The 17,149-nt window shown below is 48.5% G+C and overlaps 3 pseudogenes; 1 reads left to right on the forward strand and 2 right to left on the reverse strand.

Moving 5' to 3' along the window:
• Positions 1-11,124: 11,124 nt before the first annotated feature.
• LOC143989075 (5S ribosomal RNA) lies at positions 11,125-11,243 on the reverse strand (annotated as a pseudogene).
• Positions 11,244-13,988: 2,745 nt separating this feature from the next.
• Positions 13,989-14,107, reverse strand: LOC143989800 (5S ribosomal RNA; annotated as a pseudogene).
• A 1,234-nt stretch (positions 14,108-15,341) lies between these two features.
• Positions 15,342-15,460, forward strand: LOC143989443 (5S ribosomal RNA; annotated as a pseudogene).
• The last annotated feature ends 1,689 nt before the right edge of the window (positions 15,461-17,149 follow it).

Here is a 17,149-nt window from a genome sequence, read left to right on the forward strand (position 1 = left end):
TTCTGTTGTGACGGGCTCCCTCGTGCATGCCTACATTTAGGGCGAGCCGAGGAGACCCCTCAGTGCTGACAGTTATATGCTCTACCTCTGTTTTGATTATACTATTGTTTTTTGGTTCTATGATGTTACTGATTGTCTTTTATTTGCAGACGTGTCAGACGTGACATTTTTTGAAAAAAAGAACGTTTATTGAGCATACAAAATACATAGGATAACAGTAACACATATGGGGTGCAACATACACCAAATATACGGATATAAAACAGCTGCTAACAATACCACAGGCTGAAAAACACAAGGAGGGGGGGGTTCTTTGTTTACAGATTGCACGTTACATAAAAAAAACGATGGGCAATATAGTGTGTTCAGATATGGGGGGAGAAGAGGGACTCAGAGGTTGGGAATCATATGCCGAGCCATAATACATTCTACTCAAAGTAATTTGCAGAGAGGAGCAGGAAATCATTATTATGAGGGCGGGGAGCCCAACTACAACCACGGTGACAGCCGGACTCGCCGGGCCGAACCCGGATAGGTGTAAAGAGGCGTACAGACCACAGACTACACTAGTCGGTACATGTATCTGAATCCCCCATCCATTTATCCCACAGCTTGGCAAACTTGCTCGGGCAGCCTCTATGCATATACAGCAGTTTTTTATAGGGGAGAGTGGCATTGACAGCCGCCTTCCATTGTCGGGCGGTGGGGGGCGCAGAGCGCAACCAGGTGCGGGCTATCTGCAGTCTGGCTAGGTATAGGGTCTCCTGTAGAAAAACAGTCGGGATCCTTGCCTCCTCGGATACGAGGAGAATCCCCAGCAAACACTGGCGGGGGCATAGCGTCAGAGGGGAGCCCATTTGGTCATGTAGGAAGTCAACAATTTGCTTCCAGTAAACCTGCAACTCAGGACAGGACCAAAAGAGATGGTAGAACGTGGCCTGAGGATCACCACATTTAGGACATGCTGGATCATAGCCAGGTCTAAACTTGGACAGCCGCCCAGGGGTCAGGTATGACCTATGTAGCATGTAGAGGTGTGTAAGTCTGTCAGAGAGTTTCGGGGAGACCAGCTTAGGGGTGTCAAGTGCAGTTTCCCAGTCCGCGTCTTCGATAACCCCCACGTCGGCCTCCCATCTAGCCTTAAGTCGGTAGGCGCGGGCAGTCGCCCCAGGCGTGAGCAGGTTGGTGTAAAAAAAAGAAATCAGTTTCTTAGGGTCATCACCTAGCACGGCTGTTGCTATCGGAGGTGTTTCAAGCCTGGGGATATGAGAGCCAAACTAAGAGCTAAGGGCATGGCGGAGTTGAAGATACCTAAAAAACATTCTATTAGGGAGGTTGAAGTCAGTTCTGAGGGCCTGGAAGGGTCTGACAGAGCCATTGGTAATAACCTGGGACAGAAAGATAACGCCCCCGGCTAGCCACACAGAGCGGTCGGGGATCGTAGAGAGTTCGGGAAGTAGGGGATTGTCCCAAAGGGGGGTGTGGGAGTGAAACCTAGGGGCCCCAGTAATGGACGTGGCCTGCTGCCAAATCAAACAGTGGTGGGACAACATGTCTCTCATCGGGACGGAAGGTCCCCCGGAGCCACGCATAAGGAGACGGAGCGGGTGTACGACCAGAGTGTAGTGTGGGGAGCATACCAGTGAGGCATAGCGATCTTTGTCAGTCTGATTGAAATAGTAGAAATGGGACAGTTGAGCGGCCAGATAATAATAGTGCAGGTCTGGTAGGGCGGTGCCGCCCAGGTGGGTAGGACATTTCAGAACACTCCATGAGAGCTTGTGTCGAGACGAACCCCAAACAAACGTGTTTAAGATGGCCTCCAAGGATTTGAAGGTTCTGAGAGGGATGCGCAGGGGAGCATGCCAAAACACATAGAGCAGCTTGGGGAGGAGAATCATTTTGACCAAGTTTACACGGCCCATCACCCCAAGGGGGAGACGGGACCAAATCTGGGTTTTTTGCTTGAGCAGGGTGAATAAGGGTTCCACATTTAAAAGGGTGTAGTCAGTCAGCAATCGTGAACATTGCACTCCCAAATATTTCACCTGACTTGCCCTGACCAAGGGCATTGCCGCCTGATCAGCGGACGGGGCACCCAAGTCTAAAGGGAGGATCTGGGACTTGGACCAGTTAATACGTAATCCGGAGTATTCCCCAAACTGCTCTATCAATCGCAGGGCTGCTTGCAAAGAGGGACCCGAGTCTTCGAGGTATAATAACATATCGTCAGCGTATAAACTGAGGGTTTCTGTTAAAAGGCCCGAACGCAGGCCCTTAATTTGCGGGTGAGCACGAATGGCAATGGCCAGCGGCTCAACCGCGAGGGCATACAGGAGGGGGGACAACGGGCAACCCTGGCGAGTACCCCTAGACAGAGGGAAAGGATCCGAGATCCTGCCATTAACCTGGATCCGGGCAGTGGGAGCGCTATATAAAAGCTGAATCCACTTAATAAAATTAGGGCCAAAGCCAAAGTTAGTCAGGCATTCCCATAGGTAACTCCATTCAACGGAGTCAAACGCCTTCGCGGCATCCAGACTCACGACTACCCGGGAACCGATGTTATCGTGGGTGGCCTGCAGATTCATAAAGAGTCTGCGGAGATTGAAGGCAGTATTTTTATTAGGCATGAACCCCGTTTGATCTGGATGTATAAGGCTGAGGACAACTTTATTGAGTCGCAGGGCCAGAATTTTAGCCAGGATTTTTACATCCAGCTGTAGGAGGGAAATCGGGCGGTACGACTCTGGGTAGTAGGGGTCCTTACCGGGCTTGGGTATGAGGACAACAAGGGCCTCCCCCATGGAGGCGGGAAGGGACATTGTGTCGAACATATGGGTGTATAACGTGTGCAGTTCTGGGATTAGCGTGTCTTGAAAATGAGAATAAAATTCCAGGGGCAGCCCGTCCGAGCCAGGCGCCTTGGAGGATGGGAGGGAGGCAAGTGCCTCGGCAATACAGTCAGGGGAGATGGGGGCTTCCAGGAGGGTTCTCTGCTCCGGGCTGATAGAGGGGAAATCTATGGAGTGAAGGAATTGGGTGAGGTCGGCGTGTGTGTGTCTGGTTGAGGAGGTATATAGATTGGAGTAGAACATTCTAAACTCACGTAGAATCAGGTCAGGGTCAGAGATCAAGTCGTCGGCGGCGCCACGGAGCTGAACCACCACCGGAGGGCTATGGTCCAGCCGGGCCATATAAGCTAGCAGTTTGCCCGCCCGCTCGCCGTGTTCAAACACACGCTGTCTACTAAAGAAAAGGCCCTGTTTCGCTTTCTCATAATGAAGGTGATCAGTCAGTCGGGACTGGAGGCGGAGCTGGGTGGCATGTTCCAGGGAAGGGTCCGTCACAAACAGATGCTCAAGGGATTGTAGGCGCTCCTCAGCCTGTGTCAGTGCCTGTCTAGAATTAGCCTTGTACCTGTTAATACGGGTGATCAGGAGCAGCCTAGCATGAAGCTTAAATGATTCCCATATTGACCCAGGGGACGCAGATCCCGCGTTTGAGCGGAGAAAAAAAACTAGTTCCCTCTGTAGGTCCTCCAGATCTGGGATAACCGTAAGCCAGAAGGGGTTCAGTCTCCACACACGGGGGGGGACAGTCGCAGGCAGTCTCAGCGTCAACCAGTATGGGGAGTGGTCCGACAGCACCCTGGCGTCAAAGCCGACCTCCAATAATTCGGGAAGCAGGGAGGGAGAGAGCAGGGCCATGTCTATACGAGACATAGCTCGGCGGGCGGGGGTGAAGCAAGAAAAGGCCTGTGTTGTTGGATGCTTATGTCTCCAGGAGTCTGTCATGGCCAGTTCAGCTGCAAATCTGCCGAATCTAGTGGTGTGAGGGGGGGAAGACGTGCGGTCAGGTGCGCCAAGTCGGTCGAGACCGGGGTTGATGGTCATGTTGAAATCACCTATCCAGATTACCGGAACTGTAGGGAATTTGGTCATAAAATTAAGACCTTCGTGCAGGGCCTGAAACTGGAAAGGTGGTGGTATGTAAAATGCCATAATAAGCATCGTCAGGCCGCTCACAGTGGCATGTAAAAATAGGAATCTACCGTGAGGGTCTGAGCATAGGTCATGTAACTGGAACTGCACAGTTTTAGCAATTAAAATGGCTACACCTCGGGAATGGGAAGTGTGAGGGGCGCTGTACATCCAGCCAACCCAAGGTTTTCTAAGCGCCCTTTGGGACTGGCCTGTAAGGTGAGTCTCGACGAGGATCGAGATGTCCACTTTCAGGCGTTTGAGGTGAGTAAGGACGGCTAATCTCTTGGGTTTAGCGCCAAGGCCCCTGACATTCCAGGTTACAAATTTAAGCGCAGCCATGGAACATGTCGGCACAGATTAAACTAGTGTAGGCCCCTGGCCCAGAAAGTTCGGGCATGCAGGGCGCCTGGGCAACCTCCGGATCTTCCATGGCTGGCAGCAACAAATACAAGAACACATTTGCAATAAAGTTACAGCTGTAAATAACACAATATAAAACACATAGAACCAGTAAAATAGTCATAACAATGCCTACTCTGGACCAGCGGGGCAAAACAAAAAAACTGTCACTCGCCGCAGCCGCGGTAGTGACTGCTGGCCAGGGAAACAACACAAACATGGGCGCAATTATAACAAACTGCAGAGCAGACAGTGCAGCAGGTTGCAGTGGGTGTACGTTCCAGAGCAAGAGTCGGCAGGTCGTCTGAGAGACCAGGTAGAAGCATAACGCGTGGGGCTGACAGGAAAAAAAAGAAAAAAAAAAGGGGGGGGGGGGGAACCCAGGCATGTGGAAAAAATGGGCCTAATAGGGGAGACAAGGAGTTCAAGCAGTACATGGTTACCTCCGTGTGCATCAGTAAAAATAGAGAGGGAAGGGAGAGAGGGGAGAGTGAAAAAATGGAGCGAGACAGGGGCAGGGGTGGCACGTCCCAGAACATGGCCCCCCTCACGATCTGCGCCATCACACCGGTGTTCATCTCAGAGAAAACAATGAAGGGTGCACGGGAGTCTGACAAAGGAGGGGAGGCAGAACCTGTGAATTCAGGGCACAGAGAGAGTCCAGCGGCGGTCACCGCAGAGGGCAATCAGCACAGCGTTCTCCCATGCAGGGGGTGATAGCAGCAAAAATGGAGGCAATCCATAGGGTCAAAAGAGAAAAAAAGAGGGGGGGTATAGTAGAGGGAACAGGAGAGGGCAGGGATCACTCACGGTAGCCAAAGTGGATAGGTAGGCACTACTCGGGGGCTGTAGTGGTCGGCTGTCAAGCAGGGCCTTGCACCGCATCCCGTTCCAACCATGACGAGGCCACAGCAGGATCTTCAAAGAAATAGGTCTTGCCCTCACGGGTCACCCGGAGTCGAGCTGGAAACAACATTGCATATGGTAAATGGCGAACTCGCAGCTGGCGCTTGACCTCCGTGAATTGTGCTCGTTTTCGTTGGACCTCCGCCGAAAAATCTGGGAACACTGCCACCGTAACATTGTCAACCGGGATATTTCCACGTTCGCGGGTGAGGCGAAGCACCGTATCCCGGTCTCTGTAGTTAAGTAGCTTGGCAATGAAAGTCCGCGGGGGTGCGCCGGCTGGAGGCGGACGGGCCGCCAGACGATGCGCTCGTTCGATCACGAACGTGGAGGAGAAAGATTCCCTGCCGAAGGTTTTAACGAGGAGGTTTTCCAGGTAGGTGGGAGGGTCGGAGCCCTCCGATCGTTCCGGGAGACCCACGAAGCGAAGATTGCAGCGTCGAAGCCTATTTTCCATGTCGTCCTGCTTGTGAAGGACGACACTAAGTTGGTGCTGCAAACGTTCGACCGAGTGTTGTAAAGGAGGGATGTCCGTCTCCACGTGTTCCACTCTTCGTTCGGCCTCGGACACCCTGTCCCTCAGCTTCTGCAGGTCATGCCGAATATGGGAGATGTCCATCTTAACCTCCTCTATCTTGGTAGTGAGGGCGGTTTGACAGGAGGAGACGGCCTCGAGGATCTTAGCGGTGTCGTTTGCAGGAGACTCCTCCGCGGTAGGTGCGGGGCCGGCGCCATCTTGCTCCGTCGCTCCCTGGCCCTCGTGGCGGAACTTAGCCAGCTTGGCGGCCGCCTCAGAGGGTCTTTTAGTCGGCGACATGAGGCACAAAGTGGGCACAAGGTTCCCGGGCGTCTGTACGGTAAATAGCTAAGAAAAATCCCCAAAGGATAAGGTAAAAGGATAAGGTCTCAGACGGAGCTCTCACTCAGCACGTCCTACACCATGAAGCTCCAGGCCACGCCCCAGGTCATCCTCAGACGTGACATTTACCACTGCCGGGACTGGGGGGACTAGGATTCGGGGGCTCCCTCTCGGATCTGTCTACCCACCAACCCAAGTAGGACAGCGCTTTAAACCCAGTTTACATGTGGTAAGCGCTATAGCCTAATTGTGCTGTTTTAGTATACCCTTCCTGTACTGTTGAGTGCGGACAACCCTTAATTTCCCTCTCCCCCTGGGGTTGAGGTGCCCGGCCTCTTTTTCCCCTTACCTTTCCTTCCATTTGCCCTTCCTTTCTCCCCCTTAGTTCCCGCCATCCATTACCTACCCAAAACCTACTTTGGTTCAACTTTCTTTGCTTTTCTCTGACGTCCCCCTCCCCGAAGAGCGATGGCAGACTTAGTCAAGGTCAACTCTCTAAACGTTAAGGGACTGAACTCCCCTGAAAAACGGTGGATCCTCCTGTGAGAACTGAAGACTTCCTGTACTGATGTGGCCTTTATACAAGAAACACATTTTAAAAATACTAGCCTCCCCTTTCTACGGTCGAGACCCTTCCCTAAGGTCTACCACTCTACTAACCCCTCCTCTAAGACCAAGGGAGTCTCCATTCTGATCTCTAGCAGGCTCCCCTGGGTTCTCCAGGATTCTCTGGTGGACCCTGGGGGCCGATATCTTTTTCTTAGGAGCCACATTGGAGAAAGCCTTTTTACATTTGCCACTGTGTACACTCCCAATGATCACCAAAACACGTTCCTCAGAACTACCCTGCACAGATTATGTGACTTTCGGGAGGGCCAGTTGATATTAGGTGGGGACTTTAATGTCCCCTTTCGCCATCGGTTGACACTTCTGCCTCTTGCTCCTCGCACCTCATTTCCTCTAGAAAGCGGATTACTAAGTGTTTGCTGAATGACCAATTAGTTGATGTCTGGCGTCTGCAACACTCTGGGGAAAGGGACTACTCTTTTTGCTCTTCCCCTCACACATCATACTTGAGGATAGACTTCTTCTTGATTCCACATGACCAACTGCACTTGGTGAGCTCTTCCTCCATCGGCCATATTACTTGGTCCGACCACGCTCCTGTAGCCGTTACCTACACCCTCTCTAGGAACCCCTCACCTAGGTCTCTATTCTGGCACCTTAATGAGAGCCTCCTCCAGATACCAGAAGTTTTAGCAGATGTGACCAGGGAATTGGACCTTTATTTCCAAGAAAACTAAACGCAGGACTCCGACCCCGGGATAATTTGGGAGGCTCACAAGTCAGTACTCCGCAGGGTACTTATCAGGCACGGGGCGCGCATCAAATGAACACGGAAGGAACAGCTTGCTAATCTGTTTTGTGAACTTGCCTCTGTGGAAGCGAAACATAAACATGCCCCCTCACGGACCTTAGAGATTGAATTGGGGTCACTCCATACCCAGATTACTGACCTACTCCATTATAAAGCGAAAGAGGCACTCCATTTTTGTCGTAAACTGACGTAGGAGTCAGGGGACAAATGCGGAAAAATCTTAGCCAGGTCGGTAAAGGAGTTGAAATCTGCCTCTTACATACCACAGTTGATAGATGAGAATGGCCAGAGGGCCTCTACCCCAACCCAAATAGCCGAAGTCTCTACAACCTGCCCGATTCAGGGTCTGGACAGGACAATATAGACAGATATGTAACCGGTTCTGGTCTACCAACCCTCTTATCGGAATCACGGGAGTACTTGGAGGACCCGATCACACTGAAAGAAGTCCAGATGGCCGTGGGACCTCCGAAGGTGGGTAAGGCTCCGGGCCCTGACGGATATACCGCACAATACTATAAGACGTTCCTCCCTATTCTTGGCCCGCGCTTGGTGAATTTATTTAATGCTCTGAGCTCGAATGGGGATTTTCCTAAGGATACCCTTAGAGCCCACATCTCGTTGATACCTAAGGAGGGCAAAGACCCGGGCCTATGTGGCAGCTACAGACCCATTTCCCTCCTAAATTCGGTCCTAAAACTATTCTCTAAAATCCTCGCCACGTGATTGGCACATCACTTGCAGTCCCTTATACATATTGACCAGTTAGGTTTTATTCCCACCAGGGAAGATAGGGACAACACCATTAAGGTGCTTACCCTGGTCCATAAAGCAAAGTCATCTGGGATCCCTTGTCTTTTCGTGAGTACTGATGCCGAGAAGGCTTTTGATCGGGTCAAATGGACATTCATGTTCTCGGTCCTTCGCCATATAGGTCTGAGTGAACGGAAGCTGGCATGGATAAGTAAGATATACTGATGCCCTTCAGCTCAAGTCAAAGCGAATGGGGTGCTCTCATCTCCCCTTGGCATCGGGAATGGGACCAGACAGGGTTGCCCCCTATTGCCCCTGTCATTGGAACCCTTCCTCTTCACAATTCGACAAAACTCAGACATAACGGGACTCCAAATGACACGTGGATGACATGCTTTTCTCGCTGATGAATTCCAGAGTTTCCTTGCCAAATCTCCTTCGGGAATTCCATATATACGGGATACTTCTTGAAATCAGAGGCCATGGGGGTTGCAGTCCCCCCGCAATCGTTAATAGACTTGCAGTCCAATTTTCGATTTAAATGGACCCATACAGCCCTTAAGTACTTAGGTACTTACATTCCACCGGACATCGCGCGTACGTTTATGTTGAACTTCCCCCCACCCCTTTTCACTAAGATCCGCAGTTTGCTTCACGGGTGGCATTCTGGCCTCCATTCCTGGTTCAGGAGATGCAGTCTCATTAAAATGAACATACTCCCTAAATTTACCTATCTTTTCCAAGCTCCCTCCGATCCAGATTCCAGTCCCGTTTTTTAAGCAAGCTCAATCCTTGCTCACTCAATTTAACTGGGCCCACAAAAATCCCAGACTTAAGCGGTCACAGCTGACATTGTCTAAACAACAGGGAGGGTTGGTTCTCCCTGACTTGCGACGCTACTACCTGGACTCCCATCTGGGGCGTGTATTGGGCTGGAATCGAAACAAACTTTCTAAGCTCACTCCCGAATTCCGCTAAGAAGCGCCATGTGGTGCTATAAGGATTTACCCAGAGAATTGACATCACATCCCACTATAGGGGCTTAGTTGAAAGTCAGTCACCTGATCGCTACCCAAAACACGCTCACGTCTTTGACTTCCCCCCTATTCCCTATACGTGGCCATCCGAACTTTGAACCGGGGACCCACTTAGAAATTCCAACCTAGACAATGCGTCTAAATTCGTCATTGATGGAAAATGGCCTTCTTTCTCAACCCTAACAGATCGGACAGGGCTTTTCACACTGCCTTTTTGGAGAGCGGCGCAACGACATCATTTTCTCCATTCCATCCCCAATCCTTAAACGTTCGCCCGCCCTCAGACGGAGTTTGAGACTCTATGCAGGAGCGAAGGCCCTTTGGCCCACATTCTCTCTCAAACAGATTACCCACACTTAACCTGCCTGTCCAACTGGGAAAAGGACCTTAATTGCTCGTTTTCCCCAGCACAGAGATAACGCATTATCACTTTGGCTCTCAAACCCTCGCTGTGCACGAAGATACAGGAGACTAATTTTAAACTTCTCACCAGGTGGTATTTGACACCATCAAAGCTGCATAAATGTTTCCTCACTTCCTCGAACATATGCTGGAGGTGTGGAGAAGAAGAGGGCACGTTGCTCCACATTTTTTGGTCCTGCCCCAGCTTGGTGGACTTCTGGACAGAGATCCGATGCATAACACAAAAATTCACAGACTTCTCCATCCAGGAAGAGGCTGCATTCTTTCTCTTGCACCATTCACAGATTCCCATTAAGAAGTACAAAAAAATCTATTTTACGGCATGTGATAAATGCGGCGAAATCCTGCATCCCTCTCTATTGGAAAAAGTGTTCCCCCCCCTTTCATTACTCACTGGCTTAGGAAAATAGAGGACATTAAAAAAAATGGAGGACTTGATCCTCACATCACAAGGTAAACAAGAATTTTTTAAACAAACCTGGGACATCTGAAATACCTTTATATTCTCGCTGGAAGGATGTCGCCTGCTATCACCTTAGTGCTCTGAGCTTTCCTTGACTGGCCCCTTGGACAGTGGCTGCCATCGTGTCTCGTCCCCTTCTTCTCCTTTCCTGATCTTTCACCCCTTCTCTTTTCTGCCTTCCTCCCCTATCTCTCACCCCCTCTTTCTTTTGGAAAAAGTGGAAAATTGGGAATGACGGCCCCACACCCCCCTCTGGATGGATTATGCCGGAGGGACCTGGGGTTTGTGTGACCCTGGATCTTGGTACAGTACTTTATCCGTGCCTCGAATCATTGTGATTGATGGAAGGCAGACTCACAGTTGCAAATATACCAATATCAAGTATTGTTCAGCTGCTTTTTGCTCTGTATTTCTCTTTTGCATTATGTACTCGGGGGACCGTCTTCCTTTGTTTGGAGAAAAAATTATATTTGAAAAAAAGAAGAAGCCTACGACACCTGGCATTCCCAGGTGGTCTCCCATCCAGGCATTAACCAGGCCCGACCCTGCTTAGCCTCCAAGATCATACTAGATGGAACAGATTCAGGGTGATGTGGCCATAGCCAATAACTTTAGTCACTCTCAACTCTCTTGACAAACGCCAAGATGGTCACCCTGGGAACAAGCGGAAAAAAATAGGTCAACAGCAACAACATAAAAAGAAGCCTACGGCATCTGGAAATCCCAGGCGATCTCCCATCCAGGTACTAAACTGGTCCCAACCATGCTTAGCCTCTGAGATCAGAGGAGATTGGGCTCTTTCAGGGTGATGTGGCCATAGGAGATTTCTTCAGGCACTCTCAACCCTCTTGACTAACGCCAAGATGGTCACCTTGGGAAACAAACAAAAAAAACAAGTCAACGCCAACAACATAAGAAGAAGTCTACAGCACCTAGTATTCCCAGGTGGTCTCCCATCCAGGTATTAACAAGGCCCGACCCTGTTTAGTCTCTGAGATCAGATGAGATCTGGTGCTTTTAGGGTTATGTGGCCATAGGCGAGCTCTTCAGGCACTCTCAACCCTCTTGACAAACACCAAGATGGTCACCTTTGGTAAACAAACAAAAAAAATAAAAACAACTCCAACAACATAAAAAGAAGCCTACAGCACCTAGTATTCCCAGGTGGTCTCCAATCCAGGTACTAGCAAGGCCCGACCCTGTTTAGCCTCTGCGATCAGAGGAGATCGGGTGCTTTCAGGCTTATGTGCCCATAGAAGAAAGAAAGAACTGCGCTAACCACGAATACCCAAATGTGAGTAGGGTATGTATATGTGCCAGACCCACGATATGGGTCTTAGTGTCTTAATATCTCCAAGACCACCTCCAAAGTATAATGAAAACCATATACAAATAAGTGCAATTTAAATGCAAAAACAAACCATAAATACGTGTCAAGAGTGTGAGTTCCCCAAACACAATATGAGTAAATCAAACTCAGTGCATGTACCTCTAAAAATAAAGAATTAAAAAATAGAATAGAATATGAAAAAAATATTTGCAATTTTTTTACATAAATGAAATATCAAGAAAAAAGATTATATTTAGAGACACCCTATATAATGTTCATATAGTCATATGTCAAAAAAAAAAAAAAAAAATAAAAATAATAAAATGTCCATATAGTAAACAAACACCAGTGAAGTAAAGCTTCAAGTGGAGTGCAGCAGTGAAGGACAAACTTCAAACAGCTGAGTTATAAGTACACAAAATGAAATCTTCTCCAAAGATGTACTGTGCTTTTCCCAACACCGAATGAGTGAATTGGCTTCTTACCAGATCCAAGCGACCCCCCGTTACAGAGGGTCACCACAGGCGACAATAGTCAAAGGGTATCCGGATAGCGATTCCTCCTCAAGCGATCCTGAATCTTTCACGCGGTAGGGTTATGGCTGTTATTCCACATATCACTCCCAACTCAACGTGGTATCACATAGGGAAAAACATAGGCTCCAGATAGTGTAAAACCAAAAGACTTTAATTTGCAAAAACGAACGTATACACTTACATAAAAGACTTTAAAAGCAGGTTCAAAACAGAAGCGTGCACCGGCCGGATGCACGCCAACGCAGAGACCGACCCGTCCTTCCTGGTCCAAAAAGCACGAACACGACTGGGGTGACGTCGACACGTTCGCACCGCCCTACGCGTTTCGTAATAATTTACGTCGTCCAGGGGCACTGGCGGCGTGCGACGTCACCCCTTTTATAACCATCAACTTAACCAAGCCTCGCTTTGGGTCAGCGGCCATCTTAGATATCACTTAAGCATTAGGAATCAATGACCATGGGCCAAGCCTCACTATCAATCACGGACGTCAGATGTACGTGTCTGCAACGACCGTCCTGTGATTGTAGACCATGCCTCGTTTCCATACGAACGTCATATGGTCATAAACCAAGCCTCACTTCCAGGTAATGACCCTATTGGACGAGAGACGTGGCAAATGCCCTCATTTTAAAATACCCTTCCTATGTCCAGAAATAGGGCATAGTGTAGATCAAAAAGGAGGGTAAACTAGAGCAAAAAATCAATAAAATGAGAAATAGTGATAGATAATAATAGAATAAAACCAAAAAATAAAATCAAAAAATAAAATAAAGTAAAATACCGCAAATTGGTATAGAAATACACCAAAAAAATTTTGCGTTTCCTGATGTATTTGTATGTCCATCAAATTCAGTTAAAAACTGGGGCTACTGTAAACATATATTTCAAAAACCTTACTGACTCGCGTTTTCCCCAGAGATTAGCCTAGGGCATCCCAAACAGATATCAAGGAATGCAATTAGCCGTGAGTCCCCACATCTAGAGGGCCGCCAAACCCAAAGCCAGGCCTGCCATCTAAAAGGGGCCAAAAAGGAGAAAAACAGGGATATGTTCTACAATAATACATACCAAAATAAAACAGCAAGAAAAAAGTTTCATTCATAAATTAAAAACATATGTTCCGTTTGGCCTTAATGTGGACACCGATGTAAATGCCTTTATTAATAACTCTTGAGGTGACCTGTTTGATATAATGCTTCTCTGCCATGGCTCTTGTATCAGTTTCTGTGAAATACCATTTTACTGTACTTTTTTCTTGCTGTTTTATTTTGGTATGTATTATTGTAGAACATATCCCTGTTTTTCTCCTTTTTGGCCCCTTTTAGATGGCAGGCCTGGCTTTGTATATGGTTTTCATTATACTTTGGAGGTGGTCTTGGAGATATTAAGACACTAAGACCCATATCGTGGGTCTGGCACATATACATACCCTACTCACATTTGGGTATTCGTGGTTAGCGCAGTTCTTTCTTTCTTCTATTTCTGTTTGGTGTATTTTTGGTGTACATTTTGAATTGCAGCTTCCGTTCAATACCATTTGTATTCCGTAGCGCAGTTTTTTTCCCTTTTTTCGCTTCTTATGTGCCCATAGGCAATCTCTTTGGGCACTCTCAACCCTCTTGACAAATGCCAAGATAGTCACCTTGGGAAACAAGCAAAAAAAAAACAGGTCAATGTCAACAACATAAAAAGAAGACTACGGCACCTGGTATTCCAAAGCCATCTCCCATCCAGGGACTAACTAGGCCCAACCCTTCTTAGCCTCAGAGATGAGAAGAGATAGGGCTCTTTCAGGGTGATGCTGCTGTAAGCGATCTCTTTAGGCACTCTCAACCCTCTTGACAAATGCCAAGATGGTCACCTTGGGAAACAAGCGGAAAAAAAAAAACGAATCAACGCCAACAACATAAAAAGAAGCCTACAATAACTGGTATTCCCAGGAGGTCTCCCATCCAGGTACTAAGCAGGCCTGACTCTTCTTAGCCTCCAAGATCAGACGAGATTGGGTGCTTTCAGAGTGATGTGGCCATAGGCAATCTCTTCAGGCACTCTCAACCCTCTTGACAAACACCAAGATGGTCACCTTGGGAAACAAGCGGAAAAAAAAACAGGTCAACGCCAACAACATAAAAAGAAGCCTACGACACCTGGTATTCCCAGGCGGTCTCCCATCCAGGTACTAACAAGGCCCGACTCTTCTTAGCCGACAACATCAAACAAGATTGGGTGCTTTCAGGGTGATGTGCCCGTAGGCAATCTCTTCAGGCACTTTCAACCCTCTTGACAAACGCCAAGATTGGGAAACAAGCAAAAACAAATAAGTCAATGCCAAGAACTTAAAAAAAAAGCCTATGGCATCGAGAAATCCCAGGCGGTCTCCCATCCAGGTACTAACCAGGTCCCAACCCTGCTTAGCCTCTGAGATCAAATGAGATTTGGCTCTTTCAGGGTGATGCGGCCATAGTAGATTTTTTCAGGCACGCTCAACCCTCTTGACAAACGCCAAGATGGTCCTTGGGAAACAAGCAAAAAAAACAAGTCAACGCCAACAACATTAAGAGAAGCCTACAGCACCTAGTATTCCCAGGCAGTCTCCCATCCAGGTATTAACAAGGCGCGACCCTTTCTAGCCTCTGAGATCAACAACATAAAAAGAAGAATACGGCACCTGGTATTCCAAGGCCGTCTCCCATACAAGTACTAACTAGGCCCAACCCTTCTTAGCCTCAGAGATCAGATGAGATGATCACTTTGGGAAACAAGCGAAAAAAACAGGTCAACACCAACAACATAAAAAGAAGCCTGCATCTGGAAAACCCAGGCGGTCTCCCATCCAGGTACAAACCAGGCCCAACCCTGCTTAGCCTCTGAGATTTTTCAGGCACACTCAACCCTCTTGACAAACGCCAAGATGTTCACCTTGGGAAACAAACAAAAAAAACAAGTCAACGCCAACAACATTAAGAGAAGCCTTGTTTTGTTTTTTCACTTGTTTCCCAAGGTGACCATCTTGGCATTTGTCAAGAGGGTTGAGAGAGCCCAAAGAGATCGCTTACAGCAGCATCACCCTGAAAGAGCCCTATCTCTTCTCTTCTCTGAGGCTAAGAAGGGTTGGGCCTAGTTAGTACCTGGATGGGAGATGGCTTTGGAATACCAGGTGCCGTAGTCTTCTTTTTATGTTGTTGACATTGACCTGTTTTTTTTCGCTTGTATCTCAAGGTGACTATCTTGGCATTTGTCAAGAGGGTTGAGAATGCCCAAAGAGATTGCCTATGGGCACATAACCCTGAAAGCGCCTGATCTCCTCTGATCTCAGAAGCTAAACAGGGTTGGGCCTTGCTAGTACCTGGATTGGAGACCACCTGGGAATACTAGGTGCTGTAGGCTTCTTTTTATGTTGTTGGCCTTGACCTGTTTTTTTTTTCACTTGTTTCCCAAGGTGACCATCTTGGCGCTTGTCAAGAGGGTTGAGAGTGCCCGAAAAGATACAAAGAGTATTGTGTAGTAGTCAAATGGGGTCGGAACATACCATTTTCTTTTCCCTTTTTTGAGTTAAGAAGGGAAATAGTAGAACTGAAAGGAGGGAGAAGGGGAAAGAGAAGATTGGGGAAGGAAATGGCAGAAAAGGAAAAGAAGGGGTAAGAGGGTGTCGTGGGTAGAGTGGATAGGGTGGGGTCCCCTCCCAGGGAGCAAGAGACGCCCTCGGCTCACCAGCTCATCAGCTGTCCAACGTTTGGAACAGCGATCTCCAACGATCACCATGAGCTTACTATGTCTCGCGGAGGTATTCATCCAAAAAGCGAAACTGGGTCCAGTAGAACCATCTGTTCCCATGCTCCTCCGTTTTATCCCTCATTGTGGCAGTCAGGTCTTCCATTCGTTCAATATAATTTACCCTTGCGAACCACTGGGTCACCATTGGAGCAGATTGCTGTTTCCACTGACTTGGGATGCAGGCCCTAGCTGCATTGAGGAGATGTTTAAGTGAGGACTTATGATAACGCTTTCTCGACATAGGAGTTAGATTGAGAAGAACTGCTGCGGGACCATTGACTAAGGAAATGTCTGTGAACTTTCGGATGAGTCTCAGGACAGGCTGCCAGAATGTTTGTAATTTAGGGCATTCCCAGAAAATGTGGAGAATGGTGCCAGCCTGTTGCTCACAGCGCCAGCAGCGGTCAGATTGACCGGGGAATATTTTGGCCAACACCACCGGTGTACGATACCAGCGTGTGATCAGCTTATATGAGATCTCCTGATATTTACTGCAGAGTGACGACTTATGGGCAAAAAAGAGTATTCTGTCCTTCTGTGGTTTGGAGAATGTAGTTTGTAAGTCCCTTTTCCATTTAGCTAGGAAGGGCGGATCCGTGGAGGATTGTGCGTCTGTTAGGATTTGGTAGGACCTAGAGAGGGAACCACGAATTGGGCCATCATCCAGGCAAAGTTCCTCAAAGGGGTGGAATTGTCTAGAGAAGAACGAATGGTTAGGTAGTGATCCGAGGAAATGGATGAGCTGTCTAGCTATCCAGCTATCCAATGCAACAGGTACTTGCTCTAGCAGTATGGTCCCTGTGGGAATCCAGCCCGTGGGTCCAAGAAATAGGGCTGCTCTCAGAAGCCCTTTCGGGGCTTGCCTGGTAAAGGCCTGGTCAGACAGGCCCAGAGGGAATCTAGGATGTCCAATAATTGGGGTCATAGGAGAAGGGAAGTAAGTCAGGTGGGAAAGGTGAAAAAAACTATCCATCTCGGCGAGCGAGGGGCCAATTAACGGATGAGTAGTTACACAGGGCTCCAATGGCCTTCCCGTCCAAGGCAGACCAGCCAGTGGAACCCGCGCCATCTCCTGCTCTAGCTTAACCCATAGCTTCAGTTCCCCATGCCGGCACCAGTCAACCACCCGTGTCATGTGCGTCGCTGTGTAATATAGAGCAGGGTTCGGGAAGCCAATACCTCCCCGCAATTTCGGTCGCAATAGCATTGCCCTACCAAAACACGTATGTTTGCCGCGCCAGAGGAACTTGATAAAGATTGAGCGAACCGCATGAAAGAAAGTCTGGGGTATTTTGATAGGTA

This window comes from Lithobates pipiens, unplaced genomic scaffold, assembly GCF_037356315.1.
Source record: "Lithobates pipiens isolate NorthernLeopardFrog02 unplaced genomic scaffold, aLitPip1_a1.2 Scaffold_1, whole genome shotgun sequence".
In the NCBI taxonomy this organism is placed as follows: domain Eukaryota; kingdom Metazoa; phylum Chordata; class Amphibia; order Anura; family Ranidae; genus Lithobates; species Lithobates pipiens.